Raw genomic sequence first — 17,416 nt, forward strand, 5'->3', positions numbered from 1 at the left:
CAACTCATCTTTGACAAAGCAGGAAAGAACATCCAATGGAAAAAAGACAGTCTCTTTAACAAATGGTGCTGGGAGAACTGGACAGCAACATGCAGAAGGTTGAAACTAGACCACTTTCTCACACCATTCACAAAAATAAACTCAAAATGGATAAAGGACCTGAATGTGAGACAGGAAACCATCAAAACCTTAGAGGAGAAAGCAGGAAAAGACCTCTCTGACCTCAGCCGTAGCAATCTCTTACTCGACACATCCCCAAAGGCAAGGGAATTAAAAGCAAAAGTGAATTGCTGGGACCTTATGAAGATAAAAAGCTTCTGCACAGCAAAGGAAACAACCAACAAAACTAAAAGGCAACCAACGGAATGGGAAAAGATATTTGCAAATGACATATCGGACAAAGGGCTAGTATCCAAAATCTATAAAGAGCTCACCAAACTCCACACCCGAAAAGCAAATAACCCAGTGAAGAAATGGGCAGAAAACATGAATAGACACTTCTCTAAAGAAGACATCCGGATGGCCAACAGGCACATGAAAAGATGTTCAGCGTCGCTCCTTATCAGGGAAATACAAATCAAAACCACACTCAGGTATCACCTCACGCCAGTCAGAGTGGCCAAAATGAACAAATCAGGAGACTATAGATGCTGGAGAGGATGTGGAGAAACGGGAACCCTCTTGCACTGTTGGTGGGAATGCAAATTGGTGCAGCCGCTCTGGAAAGCAGTGTGGAGGTTCCTCAGAAAATTAAAAATAGACCTACCCTATGACCCAGCAATAGCACTGCTAGGAATTTATCCAAGGGACACAGGAGTACTGATGCATAGGGGCACTTGTACCCCAATGTTCATAGCAGCACTCTCAACAATAGCCAAATTATGGAAAGAGCCTAAATGTCCATCAACCGATGAATGGATAAAGAAATTGTGGTTTATATACACAATGGAGTACTACGTGGCAATGAGAAAAAATGAAATATGGCCTTTTGTAGCAACGTGGATGGAACTGGAGAGTGTGATGCTAAGTGAAATAAGCCATACAGAGAAAGACAGATACCATATGGTTTCACTCTTATGTGGATCCTGAGAAACTTAAGAGAAACCCATGGGGGAGGGGAACAAAAAAAAAAAAAAAAAAAGAGGTTAGAGTGGGAGAGAGCCAAAGCATAAGAGACTGTTGAGAACTGAGAACAAACTAAGGGTTGATGGGGGGTGGGAGGGAGGAGAGGGTGGGTGATGGGTACTGAGGAGGGCACCTTTTGGGATGAGCACTGGGTGTTGTATGGAAACCAATTTGACAATAAATTTCATATATAAATAAAAAAAAAAAAAAAAAAAAAAAAAAAAAAAAAAATAAAACTTGAAGTAGAAAGAAAAAAAAAAAAAAAAAAAAAAAAAAAAAAATAAAAAAACATGGATAAATCTTAAAATATATAGATTTTTGCTGAACAAAAAAAGAAGCCAGACACAAAATAATGCATATTGTATGATTCCATTTATACAAATATGAAGATCAAGAAAAACTAATCCAAGTGTTTAAGGACATAAAACCATTTTTTAAAAAAGTCCTGGAAAGGGAAGGAGGGAGCTTTCTGAGGTACTAAACATACACTACACCTTGATCTCGGTTTTGTTTATATGGGTATGTTTACATTGTAAAATGTCATCAGATTTTATTTTTGGTACACTTTTCACTTCAACAAAATATATATGTTATACGTCTATTAAAATGTAAAATGAATATGTAGTGATTGTAATTTACTCTTCCACCTGTAAAAGCTGTAGAATACTTTCTAAAAATCTTGAATCTTTTCAATATATAAATAATCTAAATTGACAGCTTCTCTCAGCTCTTTAATGTAATAATTCGATTGTCTTGTCTTCTATCATTTCTGTTGAGAACTGAGATGTAATCCAAATTGTTATTTACCTAATTTCAAATTGAATTTACTTAAAAATTTTTCTGAATACTATTAAAAAGTAGTAAGGACAATGAAAACCCTTCTCTTCTCTTAAAATAAATTATTAATACATTGTCACTCTGTATGATATATTCAATTCTGACAGCTTATAAACTTCTAGGGGAATAATTTCATATGCTGCTGTAAAATATCAATTCTAACTAGAATAGAACAGATGTCTAATAGCTACAATAATATTTAGCTCTTGAACAGAACATCTCATCTTCAAAACACCATGCAAGCATTAAATAATTAAACTTTATAGTTTCCTAGTGCTGTAGATAACATTCATGATAATGTCTGTTTAATATAAAACAGATATATCATTACATTGCTGAGTGGACTCGTAGAGAGAAAAGGCTATCCATTTTCAGAAACTACTTGGTGTATGTAAGCAAATGAGTATGATTTTTTTTGAAATCAGCATTTTATTTAAAAATACAAATATTTGAAAGGAAATTAAAAATGCTCTTTTCATTTGCACAAATTTAGAGGTTTCCTCAAAATACTGTTAGAGTGGGATATCTGTATCATATTTACTATGTGTATTTGGTAAAAATAAAGACACCTTAGACAAATTAAATATATTCCTATAAAATCAGAATCCTTAGAAGTACTTTGAGGGAAATTAAATTTATAACATTACCTTGTAAATTTTGCAGAAAGTAAAATTTAAAGCAACTGTTTTAGTGTTTATTTGTAAATAGTATTTATTAAAATCCACTTAAAATGATTCAAGAGGTATGCTTTTAAATATATGTCATGCACACATAGGTTGAACTGGATATTATAAACAAATATTTTCCTGGACGGTGTTAAGAAATGTATTGAATAGGGTGGCATCTGTTTCTACCAATTATATGTAGTGCTGTTCAAACTTCCCTTTTCTGTCTATTTTTCCAGCTAATAAGAGAATGATGTTTTTCCAAAGACATCTCCTTGTTTTGATCTCATTTCTTCTTTTACCCAAGAATCTTGACACTTACAAATAAGTTGTCTGAAAATCCCTATAGTTTTTGTTTTTGTTGTTGTTGTTGCCTGAACTTATCTATGAAGGCCTTATAATGGTTCAACACATTTTAAATAAGTGGATTTATTTTGACATAGACTTCTCTAAGCACCTGCAAAATCATAGCTTTAATTGGGATACAGCTGTTGCTGATTGCTATGAAGAGAGGGTGTCTGTGTTGACTGATTGGCTATTTTTATTTAATAGTACACATTGAGCTTTCTCTCTCTTTTTTTTTTTCAAGTTTCAGTTTTCTTAGGAAATGGTTTAAATGATTAAAGACCTAAAATGGAGTGTCACTTTGCCAACTATCAACAGTAGGAGATGAACTGCTTTCAGTGAATAAACATTGCCAGACACCTGTGTAGAGCTTCTTTTTTGAAGCAAGAATATTGATCTGAAGAACCAATTTGCTCAATGGTTCAGCAGTCACAGAAGTAAATGTTTTAAACTGATGAGACATATAAAGTAGTAAAAATGTCAAGGCAGCAGGAATAATTAGGTTTGCTCTAAAAAAGTACGGAAGAAATGGGAATGGTTCTAATGAGTGTTAAATAAATGTGTATTCTGATTCCTTTTCTAGTAAGGTCAGTGAGATGCTTCCAATTCTCTGTGACTTCAGTTTATTAATTGACATTTAAAGCAAACATTTAAAAATTTTTATGTGATATTTACGTTTCTACCCATACAGAAAATTTAATGATTTAATGATGATTAGTACTTTTACCATTGCTCCTTAAATAATTTTTTAATGGCTCTAATGATCTGCCCCTCAAACAACAGATAAGCGTTCAAATTATTCTTCCTTAAGGGCTTAACCAAGTAAAAATATTTTTACAGACACTCTAAGCTCTAAAAAGCAAGTGTCAGGACTAAATTTCTCTAACACCTGCAATTATTTTATCACATGATTTTAAATCCTTTCATCATCAAGTCCATGCTCCTAGACACTCAACAGTTAGTAATTCCTCTTAGAGCATATTACTAAGAAATTAATATAATCCTCTAGAAAATATTGTTTTGGAGTCTGTACTTCAAATGATATAGTCTAAGAAATTGAACGATTTTTAAGCATTGAGTGAGTTAAGACCTTCTTACTCAAACTAAATTATCAAAAGCTCTACTTTGTAGTATGACATTTTTAACTGTAATCTACTCTAGTTATCTAAATAACATTAACTTCGATAACATGAAAACCTTTCATTCTATTCAGACCTCATTTGCATATTACTTTTCTCCTTAAAAACTAGCTGAGACAAATTTCTGTAGGACATGGGGGATTTAATTGGATGCCAGAAAATTGAGGAGTGTGGCACATGTTGATGTATAGACAGTCCCCAACTTATGATAGTTCAACTTATGATTTTTCAAATTTATGATGGTACAAAAGCTATACGCATTTGGCAGAAACTGTCCTTTGAATTTTGATCCTTTTCCTGGCTAGCAATATGCAGTGCAATGTGCTCTCTTGATGCTGGGCAGTGGCAACAAGCTGCGATTCCCAGTCAGCCCCATTCAGGAGGGTAAACAACTGACACCAAGTAACCATTCTGTGTTTCACTTTCAGTATGGTATTCAATAAATTACATGTGATATGCAAAACTTTATTATATAATTGGACTAATGCATCTGCCAGTTCATTTTGCCTAACTGTAGGTTAATGGATGTTCTGAGCGTGTTTAAAGTGGGTTAGGCTAAGCTATGGTGTTCCATAGGTTAGGTATATTAAATGCACTTTCCACTTAGGATATTTACAACTTAAGACAGGTTCATTGGAATGTGACCCCATTGTGCATTGAGGAAGATGTGTATTAAGGAAGAAGTAAATAAAATTTTCAGTGGCAGGCCTAAGGAAAAGAATGAAAAAATAATGCAGAAATATGTCTTCACAGATAATTTTATCAAGTTTTCCACCCTTCCATATGACGAACAAGGAATCTACTCCTCAGGGAGGGCGTAAATAACATGGGCGCACACACATACACACACACACACACACACACACACACACACACACACACACACACACAGGCTATAGAAGTAATGCAAATGGTTTTCTGAGTTGAAGTGTCTCTGGTCCCAGGAAATTATAAAGAACTCTACTTCTCTCCTTGCCTTCTCTTCTAACATCCTTCCATGATCCTCTGTTTTTGAGCCCCAAATTTTGGATTAGCTCTATTATAAAATTGTAGTTTAGCTCTCTAATTTGTTTATCAAGTTATTCATTTGTATATATAAACACAAATATATGAAATAGGGTGAAATTAACAATCATCTACTTACAGTTTGCTACTAACATAATTAGGTTTAACTAAATAAGTAAATGAATAATATGGGATTTTGACTTTTGTCCTTAGAGTAATATAAAATGAAAGCTTAAGTTGGCATGGGGGACTTACATAATGTAATATTTTTATAGACATAAGTACATATTGTATAGAGAATGCACTGGCAGAAGACATTAATGGAAGGGGAAGACTAGAAAATAAAGTAATAATTTTCAGAGATAATGGTGGCTTGAATCAGAATGGCCAAAGTAAAGATGAAAACAGATGAATTGGTTAGTCACACATGTAGAAGTCAAACTCTGCAAGAATTCTTATGAGAGAAGGGTAGTTAAGTTGAGGATGACTCCCAGAATTCTGACTTGGGAAACCATATTGCAATCTCAAACACATAGTTGGATATATGATCTTGTGCCCAGAGGAGAGCTCTAGAATTGAAGACATTCAGAGATGTGAAACAAAGCCACAGGAATAGATAGAAGCTTCTAATGTAAAGGTGTATAAACAGAAGAGACCCCAAAATAGAGCTCTCTAAGATTTAGATGTCTAAGAGAGGAAACTGGGCTAGGAAACAAGAAGAACAACAAGCAGGAGACTGTTGCATCATGATAATCAACAAGAGTTTGTTTAAAAAAGCAAGACCTGATGATGAACAAACAATATTCCAAGAGATTAAATAAAATGTTTGTAGAGCAATAAATATTATTTTCCTCATACAATTAAATACAATTTTGTGCACATAACACTATGATATGTTGAAAACTATCTCCATATAGTCTTGAAAACTACAAAAATATTGATTTCTTTACTTTCCTCCCTATTTGTTTCCATATTGTTGATAAGGTAAAAGGGAAAAAAGATCAACACGCGTGAAACAACTGACCATATATGAGATCTGAGAAGATCACATAGAATATTAGATGGTCTTTGATCACTACAATGTTCAAAATCTGGATAGTGCTTGACATTTTAATATCGAAATTTAATATTGAAATATTAACTATTTATGGAGATTAAATAATGTAAGTGCCATTGTTTTAAACAGTAGACCTTTCAGAATTAACTTAAATTTTTTTGTTTATTATTTATTATCATTTCTTTTTGAGAGAGAGAGACAGAGAGAGAGAGAGCAGGGGAGGGGCAGAGAGAGAGAGAGAGAGAGAGAGAGAGAGAGAGAGAGGAAGACACAGAATCCAAGGCAAGCTCCGTGCTCTGAGATGTCCACACAGAATCTGATGTGGGCTCGAACTCACAAATTGCGAGATCATGACCTGAGCCGAAATCAGAGACTTAACTGACTGAGCTATCCAGGCTAAAAAATACTGCTATCTGACTTATGTTATCTTTAATAAATCTGTTATTTCAGTGTTTGCCTCAGTAAATGACTTAGTATGATCTCAGCATCTGAGGATAAAGAAGATGTGATATATATATATATATATATATATATATATATATATATATATGTAAAATGCAGCATTACTCAGCTATAAAAATGAAGAAAATCTTTCCATTTGCAACAACATAGATCATCAACAGAGTATGATGCTAAGTAAAATAAGTCAGACAAAGACAAATACCATGTAATTTCACATATATGTGGAATCTAAAACACCAAGCAAATGAACAAAGAAACAACAACAATAAAACCGAAACAGATTCATGGGCAAAATAGGTTTCTGATTCTAAAGGAGATTAAGCAGCACAAACTTCCAGTTATAGAATGGACAAGTCACATGGATAAAAATTACAGTATTACAGTATGCAGAATATAGTCGATAATATTGTAATACTTTTGTATGGTGACAGATGGCAACTATACTTATGGTAAGCTTTTTGTAACATTTATAGTTGTCAAATCACTGTGCTGTACATCTGCAACTAATATAATATTGTGTGTCAACTGTACTTCAATTAAAAAAAAAAGATGCTTACCTAAGCCTGTATTTCTTTTTACTAGGGACTTCTAAGCCCTAGTTAAAATTTATCTGTAAATAGGAGTACCTGGGTGGCTCAGTTGGTTGTGTGTCCGGCTTCAGCTCAAGTCATGATCTCATGGTTTTGAGTTCAAGCCCTGCATCGGGCTCTGTGCTGATAGCTCAGAGCCTGGAACCTGTTTCAGATTCTGTGTCTCCCTCTTTCTCTGCCCCACCCCCACTCACCCTCTCTCTCTCAAAATAAATAAACATTAAGAAAATTAAAATTTATATGTATATATGAATCACATGTATTATTGTTTAAAATCCTCTATGGGGCGCCTGGGTGGCTCAGTTGGTTAAGCGGCTGATTTCGGCCCAGGTCATGATCTCGCGGTTCGTGAGTTCGAGCCCCGCGTCGGGCTCTGTGCTGACCACTCAGAGCCTGGAGCCTGTTTCAGATTCTGTGTCTCCCTCTCTCTGACCTTCCCCCGTTCATGCTCTGTCTCTCTCTGTCTCAAAAATAAAATAAACAACAAAAAAAATTAAAATCCTCTATAAAGGCATGTTGCTGGGGGTAAAGACACTAGTAATGTATGGCATGAAATAAGAAAAGTGTTTTAAATTAACAATGATAATAAAAAGACTATAGAAACCAAAATTTTATGATAAAGCTAATGCCATAGAAGACTTTCACTGTAATTACGAATGTAGGGAGATGGTTGGTGGTTTCAAATTTTGCTTAAGAAATTGAGCTCAGGTTAAATTCTCAGCCTGTTTGAGGTGAGTTTAACAACATGCAACTTTCTAGTCTTTAACTGATATAAGCAGAAATTAAAGGATGAAACCAAATGCTTGGATATTCCCATCCCCATATTATTTGGTAAGAAAGGTGAATGATTTTTTTAATTGAAATCTCACTTCAATATTTAAAAATTATATTACTATAGAAAATACTGGATTTTAGTTTTGGAAATAGATGGTATACCTCTTTGGAATCTCTGGATATAATAAAATGCTTTCTCATTCACTTTTAGTTTAAGAGAACTGAGTGTTCATTTATGGATTAAGTTTTTAAATATATTTTCCAATAGCTTAAATAAATTGCTAAGGACAACTAATATATAACTATTAAATTGAAGGAGAGAAAATGCTTCCTATTTTTAATCTAAAGTTACTAACATAGTACCTTACCAAATTTATCAGTGAATAGAAAAAGATCATAATAGTGACAGACCTTGATGGAATCCAATTGTACTAAGTGATGTGTAAATTGCCATTTACTAGCTGTTAGGCTAATACACCAATTTGAGTCTTATAATAACATCTGTATTACAAAAACAAAAATAATTCAGTTTCAAAACTCAGTCTTTTCATGCATGTTTTATGAATCTGTCATTGCATAACTTCTTTCAGCTTTTAAAGTGTTCTTCTTTACCTTTAAGAAAAAAAATTCTGACATGTTCATATGCTTTAAAGTCAGTAAGGGAAAACAAGCTAATAGTTATTTAAAAACTGCTCTATGCTAATTTAAAATTTCCTAATTTGTGCTCTGGGATCTATATGCAAATTAAGGTCATTTTACATTTTGATTCAGCAGGAACATTTACTGTATCAATCTAGATTCAGGATATCTAACATATATAGTTCTATTCAAAGTGTTTTATCAGAATTAACAGTAAAGATTACTGCTGAATCAAAATGTAAAATGATCCTAATTTGCTTGAGCAGTTTAACACATGCCCTTGTATGTGGTACGCAGCTATTGATCTGGGAAATATTTTTTTTTTCTGGAATCACATTAGCAAAAATCACCAGCAGCAGTTTGCTTTCAGCTAGTAAGACCAGCAATATACCTTCCCTTACTATCTCAGGCATATAAAACTCTGTAGCCTATTGAATAATGTAGTCTGCAGGGGTCTTGATCACTTTTCTATTCCATATGACATGTTGCTGGTCATTATATTGATGATATTATGCTAATAGCAACTAATGAGCAAGAAGTAGTAATAATGCAACATATTCATAAGACATTTGCATGTCAGAGTGGGAAAGAAATCTGACAAAACTTCAGAAGTCTTTAATGTCAGTGAAACTTACAGGATCCACTGGTATAACACACAGTGATCCCTTTTAAAGTGAAAGATAAGTGATTGCATCTGGCCCCTTCCATAGCCAAAAATACACATCACAGAGTAGCATTATTTAGACACTGGAGGCAAAATATTCATTTGAGTGTGTCACTCCATTCTGTTTACCAAGTTACCCAAAGAGTTGCTAGTTTTGAAAGATTTAGAAAAAGCTCTGCAACAGATCTAGACTGCCACGTAAACTGCTCTTCCACTTGGACCATATAAAATAGCAGATCTGATGTTACTTGAGTGTGACTGGCAGAATGAGAGGCTGGAGCCTGTGGTAGGTCCTTATAGGCCTCAGTCTCTTAGGATTTTAGATCAAAGCTTTCCTTTAGGTCCAAAGTTATCCTTTAAGGATAACTATTCTGTTGAGAAACATCTTTTGGCTAGCTATTGAATCCTCGTAGAGACTAAATGCTTAACCATGAGCCACCAATATATAATGTCACCTGAGTTGCCCATCATGTACTGAATATCACCTGACCTATCAAGCTATAAGGTTGGGTGTGAACAGCAGAACTCTACTATGAAATAATAAGGGCTTCAGAAGCCCTGAAGGCACAAGTAAGTCACCTGAGGAATTAGCCCAGCTGCCCACGATCCCTACTCTTGCTTCATTACCTTCTTTCTCCCAGTGACACCTGTTGCCTCATGGAGCGTTCCCTATGAAAATTTGACTAATGAAAAGAAAAGTTGGCCTGGTTTACAGATGGTTCTACATGATATGCTGGTACTCCCTAAAAGTAGATAGCTATAGCACTACAGCCTGTTTCCGGAACATGCCTGAAAGAAAGTAGTGAAGGGAAAACCTTCCAGTGGGCAGGAAAGTTTGAATACTGTACCTGATGTTCATTTTGCATTGGAAGGAGAAATGGTCAGAGTTATGAGCCTATGCTGATTTATGTACTGTGGTCAATGGTTTACTGAACATGGTCATTGATCCTGATTTCCAAGGGGAAATTAAACTGTTACTACACAGTGGAGGCAGTCACTGTATGCCTGACACACAGCAGATCTCTTAAGGCATCTCTTAGTATTACCATGTCCTGTGATAAAGGTCAATGGAAAAATATAACTCAATTTAGACATGACTGATAATGAACAAGACCCTTTAGGAATGAAAGTTTAGGTCACCCTACCAGGCAATAAATCACAACTGACTGAGGTGCCTGCCAAGGACAAAGGGAATATGGGATAGGTATTAGTAGAATACCAATTATGACCATGTGACCAGTTGCAGAAACAAGGACTGTACTTTTCATGAGTATTTATTCTTTATCGTTATTATATGCGTGAGTGTGTAACTGTACTTTTCATGAGATATTTCTTCTTTATTTTAGTTACAAATGTTTGAGTGTGTGGAAATATATTTCTCTCCTTATTCCTTTATAGTCTAACATAAGATATATTAATGATAGTATATATCTTTACATCATAGAATTTAAATTATGTGATATCAAATAAAAGGAATATTTCTATATTTAGGAGTCTACTTTTTTGCTTATCTCTTTTTTTCTGTGTTCGCTTGTCTTGCTTCTTAAATTACATATATGTGTTAAATTATATGGTATTTGTCTTTCTCTGACTTATTTCACCTAGCATTATACTCTGTAGATCCATCCATGTTGTTGCAAATGGAAAGATTTCATTTTTTTATGGCTGAAAAATATTCCATTGTGTATATACGCCATAATTCTTCTTTATCAATTCATTTATGGTTGAACACTTGGTTGGGTCTATATCTTAGGTATTGCACATAATGATGCAATAAATAGAAGGGTGCATACATCTTTTTCAATCAGTGTTTTCATTTTCTTTGGATAAATATCCAATAGTGGAATTAATGGATCATATGGTAATTCTATTTTTAATATTTCAAAAAACTTAAATATAGAGAACAAACTGGTGGTTGCCAGAGGGGAGGTAGGTGGGAGGACTGGCGAAACGGGTGAAAGGGATTAAGAGTATACTTATCATGATAAGCCCCGAGTAATGTGTAGAATTGTTGAATTATATTCTACAACTGAAACTAATATAGCACTGTATGTTAATTATACTTGAATAAGAAACATTAAAAAGAGTGAATATAACCCAAGGACTTTGAATTGTTTTCTGGGGAAAAATTTAGCATATTTTTGGTTATATATGAGACACTGTATCATGTTCAATGCAAAATATGAGTTTGTTATTATCTTCCTGTGTGGATTGAGTGCGGATTAAGGAGATCTGCATAGGTGACAAATTAGCAACGGGTGAACTGTCATCATCAATGTTATGTGTCAACTTAAAATCAGCTTCTGCTTGAGAGATTTCAGCCTACAAATTTACATATATATTCATACATTAATATATATGTATATAATCATATATATATAATCAAATATACACACACACACATACACACACACACACACACATATATATTTAATCAAAGGGGTGGGAATCATTCTGGTTCTTTTTCTCTGTTGGAGCTCTGACCAACACAGAGATATAGCCAATCTGAAAAATTTGTAACACTGTGTTCAGAGTTCTTTTCATTGAATATTATGGTATTGAAATAAAATTGTATTAAAACATTAAAGAGCATAGATTTGTATTCATTCTTCTTCGGCCTAATTCTTAACATTACTGAGGATTTCACTATTCACAGGATTCTCCCTACCCCCATCATCATGTCCAAGAACTAAAATATCAGACAGTTGATCATCTGCCTTTGCTTATATTTAGAATTCTAGAAAGAGTGTAGGTGAGATTTTCCTCTTTCCAATTTTTAAGTTTTTTTTTTTTTAAGAGAAACAGAGTGTGAGCGAGGTAGAAGGGAAGAGGGAGAGAGACACAGAGAGAGAGAGAGAATGTTAAGCAACGTTCCTACTCAGTGCAGAGCTTGATCTCATATACGTGAGATCATGTGAGCCGAAATCAAAAGTTGGTAGTTCAATTGACTGAGCCACCCAAGCTAAGATGGCAGAGAAGTAGGGGGACCCTGGGCTTTCCTCATCCCCCAAACCAAGCACCTCCAATTTTTTAGGTTTTTACATAGTTTCGGTGTTTAATGTATTTATAGATGCTGGCATAGGTACACATTTATCTAACGAAAATTAGTGGGTCCAAATTTCTGGAGTAACTAAATATTTTTCTTCAGCACTTGGTGATATTATGTGTCTTATGCTGACTTTACTTGTGTTCATTCAAGATACAGTGTGTTAGTGTGTAATGGATATAAAGTATTGGATATAATTTAATATAATATGTCAAATAGGTACAAGGACAAATTAGAATTGTCAGACAACTGTCAAGAAAAAATGTCTCTAAATTATATTTGAGGCTTTCTATAGTTGTGATAATGCTTCCATGCCATTCGCATTGAATGTAGATTTCTATGATCACTGGCAAGGGATAAGCTGAGGGGAATACTGTTCAATATGTTGCAACTTCCATAAATCTTTGTAGGAGTTTATTGATTTGAGTTGTGCTAGACATACAGTATTTCCTGTCTCATAATACCAGTAGACACAAAAGGTAAACCAAATAATCCATCAAATCCTTTAATTTTTTTTCTGTTATCCAGTAAAGGGTGGATGGGTGGGAGATAAGCTAGAGTTTTAGTATCAGTAATACTTTGTATATGATTTCTTCTATGATTACCTACCCTGGTAATATAGCATATTTGAAAATACAGAATATTTGAAATAACATTGATATGGTTTTTCATGTAAGAAGATATGAATAGTCATCCATTTGAACTCTTTTCCAAATTAATTACACAGTTGACACTTGAACAACATAGGTATGAACTGTGCAGATGCACCTGGCTATTTTTTCGATAAATGATATACAGTACTGCAAATGTATTCTTCCTTATGACTTTCTTAATAATATTTTCTTTTCCTAGTTTATTTTATTGTAAGAAAACAGTATGTGCTACATATAATATTCAAAATAAGTGTTAATCAACTGTTTATGCTGTCAGTAAGGATTATGGTCAATGGACTATTAAGTAGTTAAGATTCAGGAAGTCAAAAGTTATGCGTGAATTTTTGACTGCACTGTGTTGGTGCCCTAATCTGCACATTGTTTAAGGGTCAACTGTATCCCTGAGCATTGTTTTTTTTTTTTTTTTTTTTTTTTTAGTGAAGAAAAGAAATAATGCTACCTTTTCAGAAATACTGCATGTAAAGTGACTAACAGAGTTTTGGTACATTCTCCATAACTAGTAGTGTGTTTGTTTTTTAAATTGACCATTCTCTATTTTCTTTGTTTTTGAAAGGAAAATCTTTCCTCAAATGTCTTCTCAGTGGAAATGTAATTGACAGAACATAAAAAATAGGTAAACCAAAGGAGGAAATTTAGCACAATTTGAACAGCTTCATTGGCCAACCTAGAAACTCTCTGTCCAATTTTAGGCAGAGATTTATTTAATAAGAGTATTATTTCCTAAGTACTCAAAAAGCCATCATCACTCAATGATCAGTATGTTCTTGTTTATGTATGACCCTGTACAGTAGTAATAAAAAGTTGAATTCTCCATCTATGACAGTTTATTTTGGAGGATGTTTCAAAGGTAAAAGATGTTACAGCACAATAGAAAGCAATGTCTTATTTGGCAATCTTTAAGGTCAGGTTATTTATCATAAGCTATTAGAATTTGGGGGAAGACATAATAGCAGGCTCTGTGATTAAATGGTGATAGCTCTTTGAAACAATGAAGGCGGATAGCCAATAAAATTGAACAAGTGTCCCAACATGGTAGTTAGGGAAAAATTGGAGGTGAGGAGAAAGTCACCACATAAAGTATGAGTCTCTAAAATCATTTAAAAGTAAAGACAATGATATCTTTCTCTTAATTTTACTGTAAGAATTCAAATTCCACAAAACATGTGAGAAGTCAATTGTAGTATTACTCATACACACTCCTCAAGAAAGTAATTATAAATGATTATGATTATTTTTTAATTAAAAAATTTTTTTAACATTTATTTATTTTTGGGAGACAGAGCATGAGCATGGGAGGAACAGAGAGAGGAAGAGACACAGAATCTGAAGCAGGCTCCAGGCTCTGAGCTGTCAGCACAGAGCCCAATGTGGGGCTTGAACTCACAAACCACGAGATCATGACCTGAGCCGAAGTCAAGACGTTTAACTGGCTGAGCCACCCAGGTGCCCCTAAATGATTATGATTCCTAAGTAAGCAAAAGGTTGCTGGGAAACAGAGGGAGTTCACAACAGTTTAATAATAGTAATTCATTCAAAACTATAATGCATATACTCCATACCAGGCATTGTTTTAGGGTCTAGAAAGTAGTGACTAGGAAAAGCATAGTTAACAAACCAGACAAAAATCCTTTCTCAAGGAACTTAAATTTTAATGGAGGGGCATACATAGGAAATTAATTAATTAGGTAATTATTAAGGAATGAAATAGAGTACCTCTGATGATAATAAATGATACCAGGTAAAACATGCCAGGGAAAAAAGTTGGAAAGGGGCATGGCTTATACATATAAATAAAGAGATCGAAGTTTTCTAACAGAAATGGCAACAGAGCAATGACCTGGAAGAGGTGAAATATAAAGCCAACAATAACACTAGTAATAATACTGTATTTAGCTGTATTTTAGCATTTTCTTTCACATTTTTTTTGAAACTGGCATTAATATACAGGTTACATTTAGTCCCTTAGCTAATCTTTACAACAGTCCCATTTTCACAAATTAGGAAACTAAAATTTAGAAAAGTAAATTAACTTACTCAAGGTCACAAAGCTAGCCTGCTGTGAAGTTGGAATTTGAACCTAAGATTATTAGACCGAAGTCTATGCTGCTAACAAATGCAGCACACTTCGATAAGAGAATCAGACTTACAAAACATAAAACTTCTTCAGCCTTTTCATATATGGATATCTGTGTTGAAAACTCAGAAAAAAAGGCAATCTTCATATATTTCCTATGGATGTGACATTTCCTATTTGACAAATTTGCTTAGCTCTACCTTGCAATTTCTTTGGCTTTATTCTTTTTACAAAGCATCATACTACCTCATAAAAACAAACAAATGAACAACACAAACCAAAAACTTCTGAAAGACTGATTATCTTCCTTCCTTCCAGTTCTTCCCATCATGTTCTTTGCTTCTTTACCTGTGACTATTAGGAGAAAAAGCTGATTATATAAGGAGACTATTCTTTCCTAAAACTCCACACAACTGAATGGCTCAATTGGAAAGTTGTAGAATATATATATATTTTTTTCTTCTCTGGAGTGTGAGGACCCAATTAATTATTGATTGAGGAATTTTAATTTAACCCGGAAATGCTGAAATGTTGGTGTCTACCCCTAGGCTTATTTCAAAGGTAATCATTTTAAAATGCAAATTTTCCATCAATATGTTAGGAACATGACTAAATATCTGTTAATGAATGGACAAAATGTAATATGTTCCAATGTGAGGCAGGTTACAAAATTACATTATGATTTAATGTTGATAGCGAATTACATCCAATAATAATGACAATTGGGAACCAGAACATAACATTACTTGATGAAAATTAGATGACCCCTTATAAATAAATCATATTTAAACATTTATATTAAAGGCATGAAATATTTGTTCATGACATTGTTGCTGTAAATATTTTTCTATTAATCTTGTAGTGATCGTGCCATTGGATTATAACTTATACTGAAGTTTGGCATTACTAATTTTTGTTTGCAAAATAATACTATTTCCAAATGAGGGAAATAAATTTTAGTGAGTTCAATTTTGATAGTTTGGCATCTCTGTTTTGCAGCAGGCTGGAGCTGAGCAGCATTGGGTCCCCCAGAAGTTCCCACCTGTGGCTTGGGAGTCTATCCATACGAGACCCAGACATGAGGACCCATCCCAGAAAGCCTGAATGTCCAGACATGAGGCATGTGCATGCACATTTGTCATGCATCTAGGCCCTACAGGACTGTGTGGATAAGAGCCACCCCCACCCACCAGTCTATCTTTCTGTCACCAGCAATTAACCCACACTGTACTTCTGATGCAGTGCCTGGAAGGGTTCTTATAGGCAGCATTAAGCAGAATTTAGAAGGTTTTGCATTTTGTAGTATATATCAAATATGGCAAATCTCAGAATAAAACATCTTAAAATATGCCATAATGAGGATGCAACATTGCCTGTGTTGTTTGTTGTTGTTGTTGTTGTTGTTGTTTTTAAATGTCCTCACTGAAATGATGTTATCAGTATGCGATGAATTTACGTTTCATAATATTATACGATGCTTTCACCCAGGAAGGTTTCACACTTGCCAGGTATGGTGCCTTGAATGGTAGCCCCCAAGATAGGTCCATGCCAAATCCCTGGAATATATAAATGTTCCCTTATTTGGAAAAAAGATTATTCACAGATGGAAATAAATTAAGAATGCTGAGATGATGAGATCATTGTGGCTTATGCAAGTCAGTCCTGAATCCAATGGCAGCTGTCCTTCTGGAAGACACACAAAGGAGAGACACACAGAAGAGGAAGTGGCAATGGAAATATTTGATTGATAGCAAAGGGATGCCAACAGCTGCCAGAAGCCAGAAGAGGCAAGGAAGGATTCTAGCCTACATTAGCCTTCAGAATAATGAGAAAATAAACTTACATTGTTTTAAGCTGCCAAATTTGTGGTAACTTATTATAGCAACCACAGGACCTTAACACAAGTTCTCAAACTTCAGGTACACATCTTTCATCCCTTGGAGTTAAGGAAGCCTCTTTCCTTAGCTTCCCACTATTGCCAAAATGGGCTAACAATAGGACTACATGTAAAACTGAAACTATGGACTAGAGATCTTCCTGAGTTATGATGGGGTTACATTGCACTAAACCCTTTACAAGTTGAAAATATCCTAATTAAAAAACGCATTGAATACGCCTGGCCTACTGAATGTCATAGCTTAGTCTAGCCTAACTTAAACATGCTCAGAACACTTAGATTAGTTTACAGTTCGGAAAATTCATCTAACACCAAGCCTATTTTATAATAAAGTGTTGAATATTTCATGTAAGTTATTGAATACTCTACTGAAAGTGAAAAAACAGAATGGCTGGATGGGTACAGAATGGTTGTAGGTGTATG

General features: G+C 34.3%; 1 long non-coding RNA gene across 2 annotated transcripts in view; it reads left to right on the forward strand.

Annotated features, from left to right (window-relative positions):
- Positions 1 to 16,840, forward strand: part of LOC112856045 (uncharacterized) — an 89,705-nt gene extending 72,865 nt beyond the window's left edge. For both annotated transcript variants that reach the window (XR_015251860.1, XR_003223072.2), the window contains exon 4: positions 16,096 to 16,840. This is a non-coding gene — a long non-coding RNA (uncharacterized LOC112856045). The remainder of the gene's footprint in view (positions 1 to 16,095) is intronic.
- Positions 16,841 to 17,416: the final 576 nt, after the last annotated feature.

The sequence above is a fragment of the Puma concolor genome, chromosome B3 (assembly GCF_028749965.1).
Source record: "Puma concolor isolate L17-30 chromosome B3, mPumCon1.1.hap2, whole genome shotgun sequence".
Classification (NCBI taxonomy): Eukaryota; Metazoa; Chordata; class Mammalia; order Carnivora; family Felidae; genus Puma; species Puma concolor.